Genomic DNA, 19,808 nt, shown 5'->3' with positions numbered 1-19,808 from the left:
GCTTCTCTGACACCCAGCCAATGGCATGCTTAATGTGATTTGTTGCTGGAATAACGTCCTGGAATAGCATGCGTATCAGACAAGTCAGATTGCAGCGTTGGCTTCAGAGCTGCATTTAGGGGCTTCGACAGCAGTCTTTTCAACCTTTCATTGTCCTTTGGAATATAAAATAACATGATTACTAACCTACTCTATCCATCCATCCTTCCCTTCCTTTACATTTCTAAAATATACATTTTATTTCTCACAATTCATGTAAGTGTTTACTATATACCATTCAGTATATGCTCTAGATTGTTTGACCTATAGCAATGTTTTAATTTTAAATTAGTGGTGATCAGGTTGGTCAAATTTACTTTTTTCCTTTTTTTGCTATGAGGTACTTCTAAGGGACACTGAGGCATTTATAATTGGATTTTTTACAGGTACAAATTTAACACCCTTTGGTTTAGCATTGGGATAAGTTTAGGGCTGTGATTGTTGGATAAGGACATTGTTACAGGACTAAGGATGTTCATCTGAGATCATTTCCTGTGTGGGTAAATTATGTTGTGCCCATTGGGCATGGTGTCACTTTTATAGCTCACCGATACATAAAATTGTCACCGTTTTACACAGATGTGCAGTTTATAAAAAATGTGACAAAAGAAATGAACGATTATTTTGTCACATTTGGCATTTGTGTGACTCTGTTTTATGTCTAGAGGCAGGACATTACATTTGCATGTGCCCTGTGTGATTGAGTTCACAGACTCTCTGGTTTTTTTACATACATATGCACAGAAAGTTTTCTATAAACTTCCTTTTTCTCTAATTTTTGTTTCCTCTTGTGTTTTTTGTCTGGTTGGTTGTGGTCATTAATCTTCCTCTAATTTCTGAAAGTTTACTGTAGTCGTGGGAGCAACTCTGCTTCTGTTTTTTTTTTATTTTTTTTTTTTAAGAAGCCATTTCACCCAATTGCATCATAACTTTAGATAAGGGTCATTTCTCTGGCTCCCGGTATTCCCTTTGTCGCTGATGACTTTAGCCATTCATTAAAGTGACTTGACCTTCATCCATTAATAATCTGTGTGTCTCTCCGAAGCCCCAGCGATGAACTCCTCCTGCTCGGGTCATTTGGGCACAGACGTTATGTGTACAAATATGTAAATGAGTCTACCTGGAAGTAATTACGAAATGAAAACACTTTCCTCGTGTTTACTGTAGACTCCTAATATTTTACTTTCCCCCTCTGTGTGTTACTGCAAGTGAAAGAAGAAGGGATATTACAGTAAGTGTGACTGGATTTAAAACTCATAATCCGGTTACTTCTTATTATTGGTGCAATAAATGCTCTAGTCAGTTTTGACATGCTGTGAAAACAAACCAGAGCAGATCTCCAGTGATCATTTGCTGGAGGCCAGACCATACCCTCAGAGCATGTTTATTCAATAACTGTTGATTATCCTGGAAAACCCTATTAGTATTGAGAAACAATTAAACTTAAAGTCATCTGTAGAAGAAAATTGGCTATAGCAATCATATATTCGAACAGAGACGTTACAGTAAAATTAGGACTGTAATGTGTCAGTTTAGTAAAATCATCTGTTTAAAAATTGCCGCTATTGATTAAATTTTAAATATATCTCAAATAGGTCATAAATAAGTTCATTGCAATTGGCTGTCAGTCATAAGTCACACGCGAGTGAATAGGATGCGCGTATGGATAGATGAAATGTATCGCAAACCCTGAAAAAGCCTTTACAGTACGAATAAAACTGTGAATGTAAATAAAGCAAAATATTTGGAGAGAAGAACTCCTTACAGTAGCATGTTACACAGGCCTAATCCACAACACTACTTTTTCGTAGGGTTACTTTATAACGTATAAGTAATACATTCAGTGCCGTTGCGTAAGACATGATGTAGTGAGGCCGACTTCTATATGATTATTTGTGAGATCTGATCCTCAGCTGAGCATGTTCAGAACGCTCAAACCCACCTTCTGGAAAATGTTTCATGAAGCCTGAATTCCAAGACCCCACATCCCCCGCAGAAACACACTTGGCCCATGTATATGACCCAGTAAGGAGGATTTCTGAGCATGGCTAAAGTACTGCCTTTTGGAGAGGTGCATTTTGGCTGACATCTCTTGAAATTGCCTCCTCATGTCTTTCTTATCTAATTCAAAAGTCCTTTCCAAGAGATTTTCTTGCAAAAAGCAGCCAACCAGATTTCCTTGCCAAATTGCATGCTCCATGCTTTTTAAGTCGGGGCAAAATGTCATGCACTTATTTTTTTTGGATCCCTACTGTAGTTTTATTGACTGGCTCTTATGTTATCAGAGCCGCACAGCCTGTCTGCAACCCTCCGGAGGCATCAGGCGTTTGGGCAGAGACTCTCAGGTACAATGCCGGCTGGCCCAGACAGTTCAATCAAATAATTATGGAGCTTTGCCCACTCTTAGCATGAGCTAATGAATGGAAATGACTGATTTGTATGCGGCCTGTACGCATGGCTTAAGTAGTACTGACCTGATAAGTACTAAAGCTCTCGCCCCGCGGTGATGAACTTCTTTCACACTGGGTGAAGATGGAAGCATTGTTTGAATGAATGTGCGCTGAGACCGGTCTGCTTTTACAGGAATTTTAAACAGTACCGCTGAAAGGTGCACATCAATAATACTTACTGCTGATTTAACGGCTGGAAACATGTCGAAGCTCTGCCGCGGGGATTTGAAGTGTACGCTGCGTCGTATTTAACTTTTGAAGTATATGCATTGCCCTAAATTACATTCAAAGAGGTCAGCGAGTTTTCTTGGAAGTGCTCCATAATCATTACCATAGTACACAGAGCTCGGATGACCTTTTAAAACCGTGGATAGTTTGTCCTCGTTTGTCAGAAGGAAACCAAATAACAGTTCCCTCTTGAAGCCATCTCAAACCTAGAGCGCGATTGGATGACCCCCGACCTTTTGAAATGTTATAATCACCCAGCAGACCGAATCAGAGACTAAAAAAGAAAAAGCGGTCTTCTGGGATCCGGATATCTGATGTGCCGCTGCAATCAGGGCTGGTTGCAGTCAAAGCCACAAGTGCTGCATTGACCCTGCTCACAGAACTAATGCTGTACAGACCAGCGCCGCTATTTTTAGAAATAAGGACACATAGTAGTCAACGTATTACTGGCCCCCGCGTACATCTGCTGCGGAGTGCATACTTCAGAGCAGTGATGTTTCCTCTGTGAGATATCTTGGATTTGAATAATTCAGTAATTCAATTTATATGGCTCTTTATGCAGTACATGTTCATTTTAAAAGAATGAAATGAAGAAAAAGATTGAAATAGTGACTTAGAGAGTATGGAGTGCTCTAGAAAGACGAAAGGGAAGGGTAAACTTTGTATATTGTTTAATTATGTCCTGTTAAGTCCTGCTCCGGCCAAGCAACTACCATTGAATTGAGATGAATGGGAATTCTGATGGATGTCTTTCTGCAGGCTTCCTTAAGTAATACTAAAACTAATGAATATTGTATAGATTTATTTTTATTTTTTTCCATTTGTGGAAAACGGCTATGCTGATTTCAAATACGTTTTAGTTTTTTAAACGCATTCTGAAGGGAACTTTTTTTTTAACCCCTAAATGGCTCATTTAAATGTCTTAAAGGTACATATTAGTAGGTAAGCTCTAACCTCAGTGACGGTTTCATACCTTTTTTTTTTTTTTTTGTGTGTGGTTTTGCATGCACACTGTGAGTTTTTAAGCGCGGAAGTTTGTATTCCCTCCATCTTTAAAGAGAGAGCGTATATTTGCGCGCGTCTGAACGTGTCTGTGCATGTTTCTGGGTATTTATGCAAGTGCATGTGCGAGTGTGTGTTTGTGGTTTACTGGTTTGCACCATAGATGGACAGTTAGATAAGCCCCCTATGTTGACACTAGGGTTGAGCATCTCAAACACACACAGTTAGTCAGATAAGTCCCTCGTGTCAGCAGGAAGCTACAGAGAGAACACACTAACATAATGGCAGTTGGGGGGTGCACTGTCTCGCTCTCAAACAGAGATAATCTAACTGAAAACAGACGTGCATGGGTCAGGGCCAGGAATACTTACCATAATGAATAATAATCAGTCCTGAGCTACGTGTTAAGCGGCTGAAAATAAAGTTTTAAATTAGATCGAATTCTTTCGTAATAGGCTGTTTGTGTTTGCAAGGGTTACGCAGTGCGTAATGGGGTGTGTGTGACACACACAATGTGTGATACAGTACACTGTGGACCCGGCTAGACTTTCCCAGCCAAGTTGAGGGCGTCGTATCATAAGGAATCATTTTTCCCTCAATCTTTTCAGATAACGGTTTATTGTACTACGAAACAATCATTCAGAGCTCAATACACCCACCCCGAAATAGTTTTATTGAAACCAAACTGTAAAAAATGAATCTTCGCTGCAACTTTCTGGCGCGGCGTGTAGCACCTACGGCTCTGCATTCGCGTCAATCCCAACATTGAAGATTATCTGTGAGGAGATGTGTGATCCTAACGGTTTCAGCAGCACAGAATGATCTGCGAAAGCTGCAGGGTGATTAGGGCTTCGGAGAACAGCTGATATTGAAAGCAGGGGCGGTTAAAACCTGCATATTGGACTTTATAAAGGTCTGGAAAAGACCGCGGCGCTTACTAACTGAACTGTATTTTTCGGGACGGAGTCACAGAAGCTCTGCTTAATTCAAAATACAGTGCTTTGTTACAAGCTGCTTTTTTTAATGCTTTTTTAAATACTGCAAAACAAGCTTATGCAGATATGAAATGCGGTGTTTGCACTTCATTCCCGCGTATAATGAAGATTCGCTCATCAAGATTCGTTTAGCACGATTTTGCTTTTGACTTATTTTGCACTGTTCAGTTTATTCTGAAGTATGCATGCATTCTCTCCTAAAGGGGTGCCTAATATGCTAAAAACATATTTTAATATTTTTCATCAAATTCGAATTACATTAACATAAATGATAGTCTGTAAATACAATCCAAAATTGAGAAATTTTACATAAGTTGAGTAGTTTGCATTAGTAGTTCGGTCAGTTAAAATCACCACCATAAAACATACGTCATACGTAAATGTTTAGCTACTTATCTCACTCTTTACAGTTAAAAGTGAAGCATTGCATTAGAACTGATATAGGATTACTTCTGTTGGATTGGCCATCTCATTCATTTTGACATTGAGCTCTTTTAAAGCAATGAGACAGGTTGGTCTAAAATGTAACTTTGAAAACGTTTTGCTATCCTAACAGCAGAGTGGAGCATAATAGAGGAATGCAAAGATAATGGCAACTTGTTTGTTGTTTGATTGCTTTTTGCTTAAATGTTATCGAAGGATCCTCATGTGCAAATTGTGTTATGTTTTTGTTCATATTTTTTACTGATTAATAATCATTTATTTACATAATGCATGTTTATTATTAGGTCATTTTAAATTATTTACTTATTTTTAATCATTTGAATATTTTGATCATTTATCATGGTTTTAAGTATTTTTATTGTTTATTCATTTATTCATATGTTTCTATCTTTTATATTTCTTATTAATGTTTCCTTGCTTATTTATGTCTGTTTGAATAGAGATAGATAAGGGCAAATGTTTATGGAAGCCCAAGGATTCATGGGATGTTGCTGTGAAGCAGTTTTGTATAACAGTACATGTTGAATTTGTACTTTTTCAGATGAAGTGTAAACATTGAGACATACGCAACTAAGATTGTTTACTCGCTTAACTTTTTATCATCATCGCTTTGTTTCCTGCTTCTGCTCTTTGGGCACCAACCGCTTTGCTGAATAGTTGTTTTGTTTCTGGACTAACTGATATTTTCTAAAGGGATCTGGTGTCTAAATATTATCTGCCGTGGAGATCTGATCAGTATTAACATTTTTTGTACATGTACAGTTGAGGTCAAAAGTTTACACCCCCCTTGTAAACATTTTTCCTGCTTAAATCATACAAAATACATTTGTATAATTATACAATTGTTTTTTTTTTTATACTAAACTGAATAAGTTTTACTTAAAAGATTTCAAAAGTTTACATCCCCTTGATTCTTAATACTGTTGTTAACTGAATAATCCACAGCTGTTTTTGTTTGATTTCTCATTTAGTGATAATTGTTCATGCATCGCTTGTTTGTTCTGAACAGTCTTCTGTTCTTCAGAAAAGTGATAAAGTTTAGGCTACCCTCTTCAAATGAATGCTGTTCATAATTTACAGCTAACTATTTGCTAAAATAACCTGAACTCATCAGCAACGGTAAAATATAGCTGCATATATGCTGAGAGTTGCATGTGTTACTATAAACAGCATGTTTTCTTTCAGAATTATCAATGGCTGGTAGAAAGACAAAAATGGGTTGCATAGAAGGGTTTACCTAAAAAAAAAAATTAGCATAAAGGTGTGGTAAATGTGCGAACGCTTACATTTTAGACACATTGTCAGTAGACAGCGAAGATAAATCTCCGGAACTGTTGTGCATCTCAGATCAACACACAGCGGCATTTAATTATGAATCCATGTTTTTAAACAAACAGCAAATCAATGATTCAGTGAGCCTCTCTGCTTTGCCACCACCCACTGGCACTGTGAGCGTTTTTTATCATTTAATATTTCACACTTTTTGTATGTTAGCTAAAATGTGTAATATATTTTAATGTATTTAGATTTGCCTTTTCATCTGTAGTTTTTTAATGAAAGTGACGCAAAAGTAGTGTAAAGCATTACAATTTATTACAGACATTATTGAAATTATAGCAATATTGTAATGTATCTGATTACCTTAAAAAAAAAAAAAAAGTATTATAATTTGGAAGTAACTGCCTAACCCTGCTCATATGTCAGTATTACAGAAGTTTGACATGCTCACTGATTCTCCTGAAGGAAAAGCCATGCAGCTGGGACGTGAAAACTTTTGAACAGAATGAAGATTTCTTATTTTGCCTAAATATATATAATTTTTTCCCCCCACTTAGTACTGTCCTTTAGAAGATACTGAGCCTGTTTCCCAGATAACAAAATGGGTTAAATTTATTCTGATCTTCAAATTCAAAAAGTTTTCACCACCCAGATTCTATGAGGGGGATGAAAACTTTTGTTAACAACTGTAATAAGATATCCTCCACTTAAATTGGTGTAATGTATTTAGCTACATTTTATTTGTAGTTGGTGACCTTTTCTATATTGTGAATAACCTAAAGTGAAAAGAAAAGAAAAGAAAAGAACAAAACAAACTTTTGGAAAAGGCATGAAGAACAAATCAGCAATGAAAAAGTAATGGGCTTCAGAGGTGCCACAAACTTTTTGTGTAATGTTTAACTGCTGTCAGACAGTTTGTGAAGTGTATAGGTTTTTTCTTGCTATTTCTTTATTCTCAATAACCTCTGTTACCCCTACTGTCTCACATCTGGAGAACATTTCCCTGCCTCACCATGGCCCTGTTAAACACAATCTGTAATCCTTCTTTTTTCTTCCTCTCTCTCTCTCTCTCTCTCTCTCTCTCTCTCTCTCTCTCTCTCTCTCTCTCTCTCTCTTTCTCTCTCTCTCTCTCTCTCTCTCTCTCTCTCTGTGTCTCTCTCTGTCTCTCTCTCCCTCTCTCTGTCTCTCTCTCTCTCTCTCTCTCTCTCTCTCTCTCTCTCTCTCTCTCTCTCTCTCTCTCTCTCTCTCTCTCTCTCTCTCTCTCTCTCTCTCTCTCTCTCTCTCTCTCTCTCTCTCTCTCTCTCTCTCTCTCTCTCTCTCTCTCTCTCTCTCTCTCTCTCTCTCTCTCTCTCTCTCTCTCTCTCTCTCTCTCTCTCTCTCTCTCTCTCTCTCTCTCTCTCTCTCTCTCTCTCTCTCTCTCTCTCTCTCTCTCTCTCTCTCTCTCTCTCTCTCTCTCTCTCTCTCTCTCTCTCTCTCTCTCTCTCTCTCTCTCTCTCTCTCTCTCTCTCTCTCTCTCTCTCTCTCTCTCTCTCTCTCTCTCTCTCTCTCTCTCTCTCTCTCTCTCTCTCTCTCTCTCTCTCTCTCTCTCTCTCTCTCTCTCTCTCTCTCTCTCTCTCTCTCTCTCTCTCTCTCTCTCTCTCTCTCTCTCTCTCTCTCTCTCTCTCTCTCTCTCTCTCTCTCTCTCTCTCTCTCTCTCTCTCTCTCTCTCTCTCTCTCTCTCTCTCTCTCTCTCTCTCTCTCTCTCTCTCTCTCTCTCTCTCTCTCTCTCTCTCTCTCTCTCTCTCTCTCTCTCTCTCTCTCTCTCTCTCTCTCTCTCTCTCTCTCTCTCTCTCTCTCTCTCTCTCTCTCTCTCTCTCTCTCTCTCTCTCTCTCTCTCTCTCTCTCTCTCTCTCTCTCTCTCTCTCTCTCTCTCTCTCTCTCTCTCTCTCTGTCTCTCTCTCCCTTCAACTTCCTCCTCAGTTTCAGTGACAGGCATATGTTAGGGTGTAGCGTCCGTGTGCTTCACAGACGTGCTGGACACTTTTTCAAGGCATGAAATGGCACCTTTTCAAATGAGCCAGGAAACCGTTTCATCCTTCTCGTGGGCCTTTAGTCTATTTTTTTTAGGCTTTTTTGCAAGCTTGCTAAGTCAGCTGTTGGTGTTCTGAATATGTTCCTCCAAAACAGAGCATGCATGGAAATCTTTTAATCGTGCTTGTGTACACACTCTGAGAACCTCAGCCTCACAGCTAACCCTTAAAGGGACAGTACACCCCCCAAAAAATCATGCTACTTGCTTCCATACTCTGAACATCAACAGGGGAAAAAAAACATACCATACAAATGTATTGCACATTTTTGAAAAATTTACTGATTTGAATATTTTTGGTAATTAAATGTAACAAATGACTGACACTTTACTTTGTATTTGACTATACTTTTTCTTAAGTACTTTTTTTTCATTTGATTTGAAGTACTTGATGGTGCAGTGAAACTTTAAACATGTATATATTTACATAAGAAAACAATGATCCTTAAACTTGAATAAAAAGTTTATATGAACAAATAAAAGTTTGTGTGTATTGTAAACTGGCATTACTTTAACTGCTGAATGCTTGCTTTTATGGTATATTTTTGTCAGACTTGGCATTGGTACTTGTCTGTGACCTGGAAAAGTTTTGCCTTTTTCCTCTGGTACTGTTTTACATGACTGTTTTACATTAGAGTATAAATGGTACAGCTGTTAGGACTATCATGGGTTTAATCAACGCAAAAGAGGTTTTCTTAGGCTTTCAAACATGAAGCTTGCGTGACTGCACTTGTTATTTAACATCAACCCTCACACACACACACACACACACACACACACACAGGGTTTGTGTCAGTTAATAGCTTCCCAACACGTCACGATCTGAAGATTATTCTTGCTAACAGAACACTTTGCAGCTGCACACAAGCCACTGTAGCACATGTACACAGACTCTCCTCTGAGTAGCTGTCAGTTACATGAAGGATTTCGGTTAGACTTATGTTGTAAAGAATAATTCTACATGCACAGGTTTATTGTGCATGTAGAATTGAGTCAATGAAACCTCATATTGTGGAAAGTCGAAACCTGCAAATGAAGCTATGTTGTACACGCATCAGAAGAGTGTGTGAATACATGCTTTAAAGTGCAGAAAGCTGTCTTTTTTTTTCTTTTCTTTTTTTTTTTTTTAGAAAATGCACATCACACATATCTAGTAAACCACTAGGTTGTACTGTGACATACTAATTAAAAACTGTATGCATGTTGAGTCAAACACGTATTAAAAGAAGTTCACAAAAATGATGTTATGTTTATGTGCTTAGAAAGCACTTTAAATGTAAGTAAAGTGTCTACTTTTAAAGTTTTAAATACGTTTTTGGAGAACAAAATATCAAAATTTGGTTGAAATAATGTTACATTGTCATTAAACAATACTTGTTCAAATTCAAACGTAATGCTTTTTTTGACTTATTACGCACATATTAAAACATAAGAATAAGGTAGCACGCTACATTTTAGTGTTTGTTGTAGTTATTAAATTAGATTTTTTTATTGTAAATATGCTTGAAAATTGTTACAATAAATTACATTTTAATGAGTGAATAAGGGGAAAATTGATCACAAAACAAAATAAAATTGCAGTTAAATTAAGCAGAAAACGTTTTTTTATTTAGTTGTGAGAACAACAATTAAAAGCCATATTATACTTTGTTTTTATGCTTAAACCCTTTTTTGTTTTTGATCAAAGCTGATTTGAAATTATTTTTTTTTCAAATGAGATGTATAATAATAGCAATAATGCTAGAAAACAAGCAAAATCATGCAAAAATGAAGCAATTAAATAAAAAAATAAATAAAAAACTCCCACGTAAATTATACCCAAAACTTTACATTCAAACACTGTGTGCACTGCATACTATAGTTAGTGCTGCGCTATCATTACACACAGCATTTATGACAGCTTGTGTGCTGCTATTCTGTACATTACACACAGGGTGGAGTGATTGAATTCAGCTTAAAGAGAAACATATGCAGGCTGACAGCACAGCTAAAGCATTCAAGCGTTTTCCATGCGTCCGCTGAGCTCATACTCGCTGTTACATTATACTGAGGTATCCTTTTCAAGCATCACGCCAATCAGACGCTGTCAGGGATATTATGAAGCGAGCCGCTAGCGCCTCAATCAGATATGCAGACTTGATATCCTCACTCGGGCTGGTTATTGTTTCACAATAGCTCACCAGAGTCAGGTCAGTTCATCGCTCTCAGTGAATTGGTTTCCAGCATACCAGCGCGCACGCACACACACACACACGTTAGTTTATGCAAACAAGGGTCCACCTGCAGGCCGTTTTAACAGCACGCAGCAGAGGCCGAGACACAGACAGGAGAAGGGAATTTGTTCTGTTTTGTCAGTCATGCTCGCGGTTTCTCCAGAGACCAAATCGACACGATTGGTTCATTGAGAGCAGCCCGGCCTGATTGATCCTGACATCTGGAACGGTCCTGAATGTAGCTTATATAATAAGTAACTCGCCCTTCACTTGATGTAAATCTGTACGAGTTTCGTTGGTTTTTTCCACACTTTAAAGATGTTTTGGAGAATGTAGCCATCGACATCCAAACTATTGTGAAAGTCAGTGACTACCGACTACCACTTTTGGGTGAATCTTCCCTTGTAGGGTGGCCACAAACATGGCACAAATTCATCATTTTTTCTCACTTTTTACAAGCTGTCTATGACAACAGATTAAATGGCAATTGTTTTTATAGCAATAATCGTTCTTTAACAGCCTTTTTAAGTATTCAGGACTTGTTTGGGCCACAGTTAGAGACTAAAACAATTCTTTTTTTTTTCTTTCAGTGTAATATTTCCTTGATAAACAAGATGACATGTAAAACATACGAAGTGTCAAGATTAAGTGACTTAATGCTTAAAACAATGACAAGCATAAATAATATTTCAACATTAGAGATATATTTTACCAACTTTTTTGGCATTAATTATATAAACGAATGTAATTTCGAACCTATTTTTTTTTTTTTCATTTCTATTCCATTCCGTTCTGTTCTCCCAGTGGAAAACAAGATTTGTGAATGTTAATGGCGACAGACCAAAAAATTAAAATGCGTTTATTAACGTGCTTCAAATCTCATAAATCCATTCAATAGCTTTGTAGGTAAAAAAAAAAAAAAAAAAAAAAAGTATGTCATTATTCACTGGAAATATTCCGTGAGCTGTTCATTTGAGAGCTGCTGTAAACGGATCACTGAGTCAGTGAGTCACATCAGTGAATCAATTGTTCTTCTGAGCCAGTGTGACTGAATAATTAATTTCTGAATGCGGCTGAAAGATTCATTCATAACTCAGGAGTTCAAGTCGAACTCAACAGTTAAAGATTATCAGTGAATAAGATTCACATTTTACTTTGTTCCTCACAAAATGATAGACATATGGACTGCCTTCGTATTTTGTTTTTATTCAATAAAATGATATTATAAATAATCGTCTTCATAATCATTTTTAGATGAATATCCCTCACCTGACTCTTAATTTATCTCTCTTTCTCTCCAGAGTAAGCCAGATCTCGCTCACTCCTTTACAAACACACTGTGTCTCTCTCTTCTCTTTCAATGGCTCTTTTGTGTTTTCTTGCTCGACAGTAAGTGAGCACCGATACCCAGTGGGACAGTTAAGAGTGAGAGAGGACTTAATGAACTTTCCCTTTCAGGGCCGTGATCAGCACTGAGGGAAACCTCTCTCTCTCTCTCTCTCTCACACACACACACACAGGGAAAGCCCTCCCGAATCAAGGGCCGGCTGCAGCAAGAAGAGCCCACTTAATCACAAAACTCATTAATCTACGCAGATCTCCCCTAACTCCAGAGCCAAAGCCCGAGGACGTTCAGTATGAGAGAAAGCCAACGGAATGCAACATGAAAGGAGGAGGTGTAGAGATAACAAGGAAAATATTGCAACCGTTTTGTTTGGTTTTTCTCACTTTGATCTTTGTTTCTTCTCGTTCCTTTTTATATTTTAATTCATGCTGCTTTGTTAGTTAGTCTTAGGCATTCATGCCGTAGAGTATACAGTAACCTGTTAATGCAAATAAATATGCATTGCTATCGCGTGTGGTGTGTGAGGCAGACCTTAAAGTGATGGAAGTGATGGAAGAGGCAGTCTTTTCGTGTAGCTAAATGTAACTAAATGCCAACGATATAACCGTCTCTCACTCAAGTGTCTTAAAACTTTGCCAGGTAGCTCATTATAATGTTGTAAATGGTATTATACAATGCCTCAAGTGATATGAGGGGCTTGGGCTTCTTTAGGACCTCGAGAGAAGATATCCTCCTCTTGACATATGACCTTTGGGGTGAGTTTACCCGCAGCCGATTCAGAATGGCAACGTGTCAATTAAGGTTCGAGGACAGATATTTTCGTCTACTAGATTCACGATCGCTGCATCTCAAGGGCTTTACTCTGGAAAAAGTCACATATTTGCGATTATGCAAAAAAAGGCTGTGAGTCGGTGCAGCAGGGGAGACTGGAGTTAGCTGCCACGCTTTCTGCTCGAGTAAATAATGAGAATAGGTTTATATTTTAAGTTGGCTTCCTTCTATATAGGTACTGTATCTTTAAGGCTTTGCTGTAAGTACGTTTTCACTGGTATTATGAATAAAATAGTTAATTGAATGTAGCGTGTTGAGTTTTCAGACAAACTGAAGAAGTAAAACATCTATTCCATATAAAAAATGAAAGCACAAAAGTTTAAAAAATAGGGTAAACAAGCATAGAACTGCATTATTCTGACCTGCACATTATTATGCATTTATAAATTCAAATGTCAAATTAAACCCACTTCCCTTACTACAAACTTTTTTTTTTTTTTTTTTTTTCACTCTTACATAAAGTAAGTCCTTAAAGTCAGCTCTGAAGTTCATGTCATGGTTGCATGTAACTAGAAGTTACAGTAATATTTAAATTAATTTCAAAGTAGTCCCTAGAAATTTGCCTTTGCAAACGATATTTCTAATTTCCATTTATTCCATAAATACTCTCTACTTGGTCTTAAATGGGTCATAAACAAGTCTTTAAATGGGCTTTATAGAGCCTGCAGGAACCCTGTAAAAACTTTCATCGCCTTTTGATAACAACAAAATGAAAACGAGGCTTTTCTTTTGCCGAAGCGAACTCTCTCACGTGTTATTTCCGTGTGGAATCGCAGGTGCTTTGTCCAGAGCAAAGCGCTGCATGTGCAGTAATGCCTTATGAACTGAATCAGTCAGATGAAAGAAGCCCCAGCGCTGTCCGATCTAGACCATCCAAATACGTGGCAGGAGTTTCCTATTGTTGCGAGTGATAAATGCTGCGCATGATCCCTCCCACTGTACATTTGGTATGTTCCCCATTTGCCTCATAAACAACATTTTTGAGTGACCTTCAACGTGCCGAGCCAGCATAAAATATGCATTTAAAAGGAATTGCTGAAATAAATATAGGGGCCTAGGTGGAGATTGCTTCTTTTGTACTGAGTTAGGCATGTACATGCATCACTGTCTACACACGTGTGCCCGAGCCCGCTGCCCTTTCATTTGCAGCCAAATTAAGTGTGTTCAGCACATAAATAAATGCAACCTGCACGCTGCATGACAGTCGCAGCTGCTTATTACACTGCAGCTTTGTCACATTGTTAACCGCACTTCCTGTAAAAAGAAAAAACAAAAACACTAAAAACAAAACAAAGCACGGCCGTGCATGTGTCTCGAGATGGCGTGAAATGATTACGGCTACCTGAATCCCGTCCTCGCCTCCGTCAGCGCTGTGTCTGGTGTTTGTCCACGGGCGAGACATCAGTCACAACACTGAGACCTGTCCTTGGCCATTATTGAGCGCTTCAAAATCGGCACCTTCGTTTAATAGGCTTTGGGAATTGTGCTCGGCCACCCGATGTAGATGGCTGTTTATATTTGAGAAATGTAATAAAGTCGGCAATTTTATTGGACGGTGATCCCTTTTGGGCTGAAATTGAGTTTTCTGGACTTGGCCCCTCACGCCCTCTTTTTCTCACAGTGATTTCATTTTGCAGATGTGATATGTTTTGCACTAATGAAATGCATGTTAGGAGATGTCTCCCGTTGGCCCTGAGAGATGGGGATGACTGCTATTGAGTGACAGGACTGATGTTAGCTGAATATATGGGTATTATGTGCCGTCCGCTGTCCTCTGTCTGTCTGCAGACTGGCTAGATTCACTGCATACTAAAAACTGTTTCAGTCTGAGTATCTGACAGTCACTGACAGAGCTTAGCCTAAACCAGGATTAGGCCATAGTTCAATTAGGGCACTGAAGTAATTTTTATGAACATGCCTTAGTGAAAAGCATTGCTGTTGTGCATCTTGAGTCACTGACATGTTTTAAGATCAGTCAGTGCAAGTTTCATTCTGTTGAAACAACTCAGATTTAAATGTTATCCTAGGACTGAGCTTAAGCCTCATCTGTGGAACTGGGGGTCTAAGTCATGGGGAAATCACTGCTTCTTAACAATAACCGATTCAAAATGATGATGATGATGATATAAATAAATAGCATCTATAAGGATACTACACAATCCACATTTTTATTCTTTGTCTGATTTAATGTTTTTGTTGGTCTTTTTTGTTTTCTTTTGTTTTCTTTTGTTTTGTTTTTGTTAGTTTTTTTAGTTTTGGTGGTGTTTTTGGATTTTGTGTTTGGTGTTTTTTTTTTTTTTTTTTTTTTGTTTTACTTTGCTCTGTTGTTTTGGTTTTCTTTGTTTTGCTTTAATGTTCGTTTTGTTTTGCCGTTTTGTTTTTTGTTGTTGTTGTTATGTTTAGCTTTGCTTTGATTGTTGCCCCCTCAAAACAGTCATATATTCAAATATTAAGCATTTTAATCCACTATGTAAAGCCTGAATGAGACTGCAACAGCATCGCCTTCATCAGGTGAGTGACAGCCTCAGTAAAGTGAGTTGAAATGGCACGCAGCTGTTAATGTCAGCCGGAGTTTGTCAGATAAAGAATTAATAATGCCATCAGCGGGTTTATTTGTGTGCAGAAATATTTCATTGCTCTTTAATGAGGCTGCATGTCACAAGTGTAAACTTAATTGATATGTGTTTAGGAATTTAGAACTCCCACACCAAAGAGCTTTTATGGATCGCATTCTCTCACGAAAGTTAATTACCAATATACTTTTATAATGTAACTGTGGGAATATACAGCCTGTCTGAGAGAGACCCGGTGATAAAAGACCTGGTAAAACGTTCCTTCCTGATAATGTTTTCTGGCAGTTGGTTTTAATTTGTCATTATGACTGGTATGACTGGGAAAACAGCGTAGCGATGCATGTGCATTAAGTCGCTGGGTGAACGTGCGGTGATTCCGATGTCAGCATGTAACAAAGACAGGGAGAGTTTTAAATGCTGCTGAAGGGACAGGTGTTCCACATTTGCTTAAGTCATTTCATGTTTGTGCAGTGGCAGATTTTGATGAGCTCCAGAATTTTTTTTTTCCCAGTGTAAACATGTGTCTCTATGCGTGTATATGTATGTATGTATGTATGTATGTATGTATGTATGTATGTATGTATGTATGTATGTATATGTGTATATATATATATATATGTGTATGTGCGCACACACACCGGCCACTTTATTAGATCCAACCGCTCATTGACGCAAATTTCTAATCAGCCAATCACTTGGCTGCAACTCAATGCATTTAGGCCTGTAAACATGGTCAAGATGATCTGAGCCAGACTGGTTCGAGCTGATAGAGTGGCAACAGTAATTCAAAAAAATAACCACTCGTTGCCACCGAGGTATGCAGAAGAGCATGTCTGAACTCACAACACATCAAACCTCGAGGCGGATGGGCTACACCGGGTGCCACTCATGTCAGCTAAGAACAGGAAACTATGGCTACAATTTGCACAGGCTCACCAAAATTGGACAATAGAAGACTGGAAAAACGTTGCCTGGTCTGATGAGTCTCGATTTCGTCAGAATTTGATGTCAACAACATGAAAGCATGGATCCATCCTGTCTTGTATCAATGGTACAGGCTAGTGGTGGTGGTGGTGTAATGGTGATATTTTCTTGGCACACTTTGGACCCAATAGTACCAATTGAGCATTGTGTCAACGCCACAGCCTACCTGAGTATTGTTGCTGATCATGTCCATCCTTTTATGACCACAGTGTACCCATCTTCTGATGGCTACTTCCAGCAGGATAACGCGCCATGTCATAAAGTGTGAATCATCTCAGACTGGTTTCTTGAACATGACAATGAGTTCACTGTACTCAAACGGCCTCCACAGTCACCAGATTCCAATCCAACAGAGCACCTTTGGGATGTGTTGGAACGGGAGATTCACATCATGGATGTGCAGCTGACAAATCTGCAGCAACCGCGTCATGCTATCATGTCAATATGGACCAAAATCTCTGAGGAATGTTTCCAGTAGCTTGTTGAATCTATGCCACAAAGAATTAAGACAGTTCTGAAAGCAAAAGGGGGTCCAATAAAGTGGCCGGTGAGTTGTACAGTGTTGCACAAAAAGTGCACAGAGGTACATCATTTTATAAGACCAGGTTGATACGTATACATGTGTGAGGAATACATTCTGCAATAGTCATTTATCAGTAATGGTTATAATAAAATGAAACTCATTGTGTAATAGTTTATGATAGTCAAGCAACATGCAGTAATAACTTTGCAGAATAATGTTGATTTAAACTGTAAATGTTGCTCATACAATTTGTTTTATAATGATTTTTGACCATTTAGTTTTTTTCAAATGTAAATTTAGCAAAAATCCAAATAGCACAATCCATACCTTTACCTGTGGATTAGGCTCTGTACAGAACCAATGATTATAAACAGATTATAACTCAAATATTGCATGTAGATGCGTCTAGAAAGCACATAACAAGTGTTCCTCAGAGTTGCGTTTTTCCATTACATTACTGTTGGCACAGGTTTACAGCCTCCAGATTATTTGATTTTCATATCCACTGGTTTTGAAGCATAGGTTTACAGCTCTTCTGTTGTTGAGAAAGAAGGCTATACATTCTCCTTTTCTTGTACGGTATATAGAAAGCATCTCTGTGGACTCGTGCATGCACGATCACACACAAAGGCTCATTCAGTTGTAGAAAATTACATATCAAACACCTTGGATTATGTGAATGGAGGTTATTTCTGTAGCCCGTTACAACCGAGAGCGAGTGAGAAAGAGAATAATAGAGGTGCATTAGACAAGCAGGGCCAAGCAAGAAGGCTCGGTCTGAAAGAGGGCACTCCGAAGAGGGCTATGGGTGGACGGGCAGACACACAGAAAGATAAGAGCTAGATAACAAGGGATGTATGAGAAGAAGAGAAAGCCAGCCTGGGTTTGGCTGATCTCTTGATCTTGTCAGCTGGGTGATGCTACAGACGAGCAGCATATCCCAGCATCCTCTCTAAATCCCTCCTCCCCTCTCTGCTGTCAGCAGGCCATCTCCGCTCTTCTTACGGGCCTAACTGGGCTTTAGCGCTGGCATGGGAAGCTCACACCAACTGATTGCTGTGAATTAGGGAGTTCTCCTCTAACACCCCTCACCGCTGCAGTGGCAGTGACAGCTGCGATGACATTCGCCCACTGACATCCCACTGTCAGCCGTCAACCAGCCCTGAAACTCAGTGTTAACACAGTGTTCGAATGTAACCGAGGAAGCGGCCAGCTGTTGTGTGTTTGCATTCGGGTACGGGATGTTGGGTATGTAGTGTAAAGTGAACGCGTGCACGAGTTCTCCGGTGGTGCTCATTAGCAAGCACCAAGCCGATTCCGGCTGCTCCTCACCTGGTTCAGGCTGTCAAAAGAGGATTATCAAATATTCACTGGCTTATGTAGATCTACTCTGCCTTTTTCAGATCTAGAGGGAGAGAGAGAGAGAGAGAGGAGCGATCGAGGAGACGCATAAGGATACCAGCCTGCCTGGAGCTGCACCCAAACATCAAGGGAGTCTGGGTAATGACCTGAACTCTGCTGTACCTCCCTTTTCCACTTTCTTCTGCTCTGTTCCTCGTCGCTCGAATGTACCCGCCAGGAACGTCTCCTCATTTGAGCAAAGACACATGAGTAGACATAAGCGTGTCGCAGTTTAGGGATAATCTTGCATTTTCTGGTCATCATGACTAAGCAGTGAACCATATTTCCAAATGAAAGAGTACTATAATCGTTTTTTCCCCAAAAATAATACAAAAAAAGAGTCTGGATTTAGCATTCCTTCAGCGCTCTCTCTCTCTCTCTCTCTCTCTCTCTCTCTCTCTCTCTCTCTCTCTCTCTCTCTCTCTCTCACTATCTTTCTTTTCCCTTCCACTTCCCTTTTCCATGATGAGATGGAAACTTTAAGTGGAGTACACATGCCCCAGATCATAACTGGCACAGGTGCAGCGAAACGTACTCTGTGTATGTGTGTATTCACTTACTGTAAGCGTGTGCGTGTGCACTGTAATTGAAATACCTCTGAGGGCCTCTGGTATGCTTTCTAATAGTGGCACAATTAACATGAAAGTGACTCTCAAATTCCAGAACCAGCTATCCAATCTGTTCAAAAATCTAAACCTTTTCCAGAGACAGAGGCCCTTAACAAACACATGTTTTTCCATCTCCCTTGCTCTCCCTTTTTTGGTTTTTTTGTCTCCTCCTTCACCGGCTCTCCAGTCTAGTTCAGTATGCCCATCTAACTTGTGAATGGCCTGTGAATTGAAGATCCATTTTTGTCATCCCACCTGTATGGAACGTGTGAGTGTGTGTTTGTGGGTGCGTGTGAACGCTGTCTAATGACCCTCGCTCCACTGCGCAGGCAGAGATGGAACCGTGATGTCATTTGTTTTGATGTCATAAATCGATGGGATTGAGTCTCCCAGGAGCTTCAGCTGTTCTCTCAGCTTGACGGCAAATTACATCACACTCTCATCACTCACCCGCAGATTTGTGTTTTTCAGCCACAGCTCTTTCAAAGCGATCTAGTCTCAGAATAGGACTGAAAATCTCCCACTGTATCAATCTATATCAGGCTCAATGCATCTCCTACTGTATCAGCGTCTGACATGATCTGTGAGACACCTCAAGCAGTTGGTATGAGAAACCTGTAGGTACTTTTTCATATTAATGTTGTATCTAGTGTGTATATAATTGTTTTATGTTCTTTTGACACTGTTTTCAAGTTTTCTCTGACTATTCTGTACTGGCCAAGGCTGATTTTCGTGCTGGTGTAATGGTCAACCAGTACACCAGCACCCTATGATAATTAACTAGCAACCTTTGATGGTCAACCAGTTTACTAACATCTTGTAATGG

At 39.1% G+C, this 19,808-nt stretch overlaps 1 protein-coding gene across 1 annotated transcript in view; it reads left to right on the top strand.

The window, feature by feature from the left end:
- nrsn1l (neurensin 1-like) overlaps positions 1-19,808 on the top strand; it is a 157,742-nt gene that overhangs the window by 66,501 nt on the left and 71,433 nt on the right. Inside the window, exon 4 of the mRNA XM_043218062.1 lies at positions 18,377-18,473. The gene's annotated coding sequence lies outside the window, so the exon portion shown is untranslated. The remainder of the gene's footprint in view (positions 1-18,376; positions 18,474-19,808) is intronic.

Source organism: Puntigrus tetrazona, chromosome 19 (genome assembly GCF_018831695.1).
Source record: "Puntigrus tetrazona isolate hp1 chromosome 19, ASM1883169v1, whole genome shotgun sequence".
NCBI classification, from domain to species: Eukaryota; Metazoa; Chordata; class Actinopteri; order Cypriniformes; family Cyprinidae; genus Puntigrus; species Puntigrus tetrazona.
The sequence above is the reverse complement of the archived record's forward strand: the minus strand, read 5'-3'. Positions and strand labels throughout refer to the sequence as shown.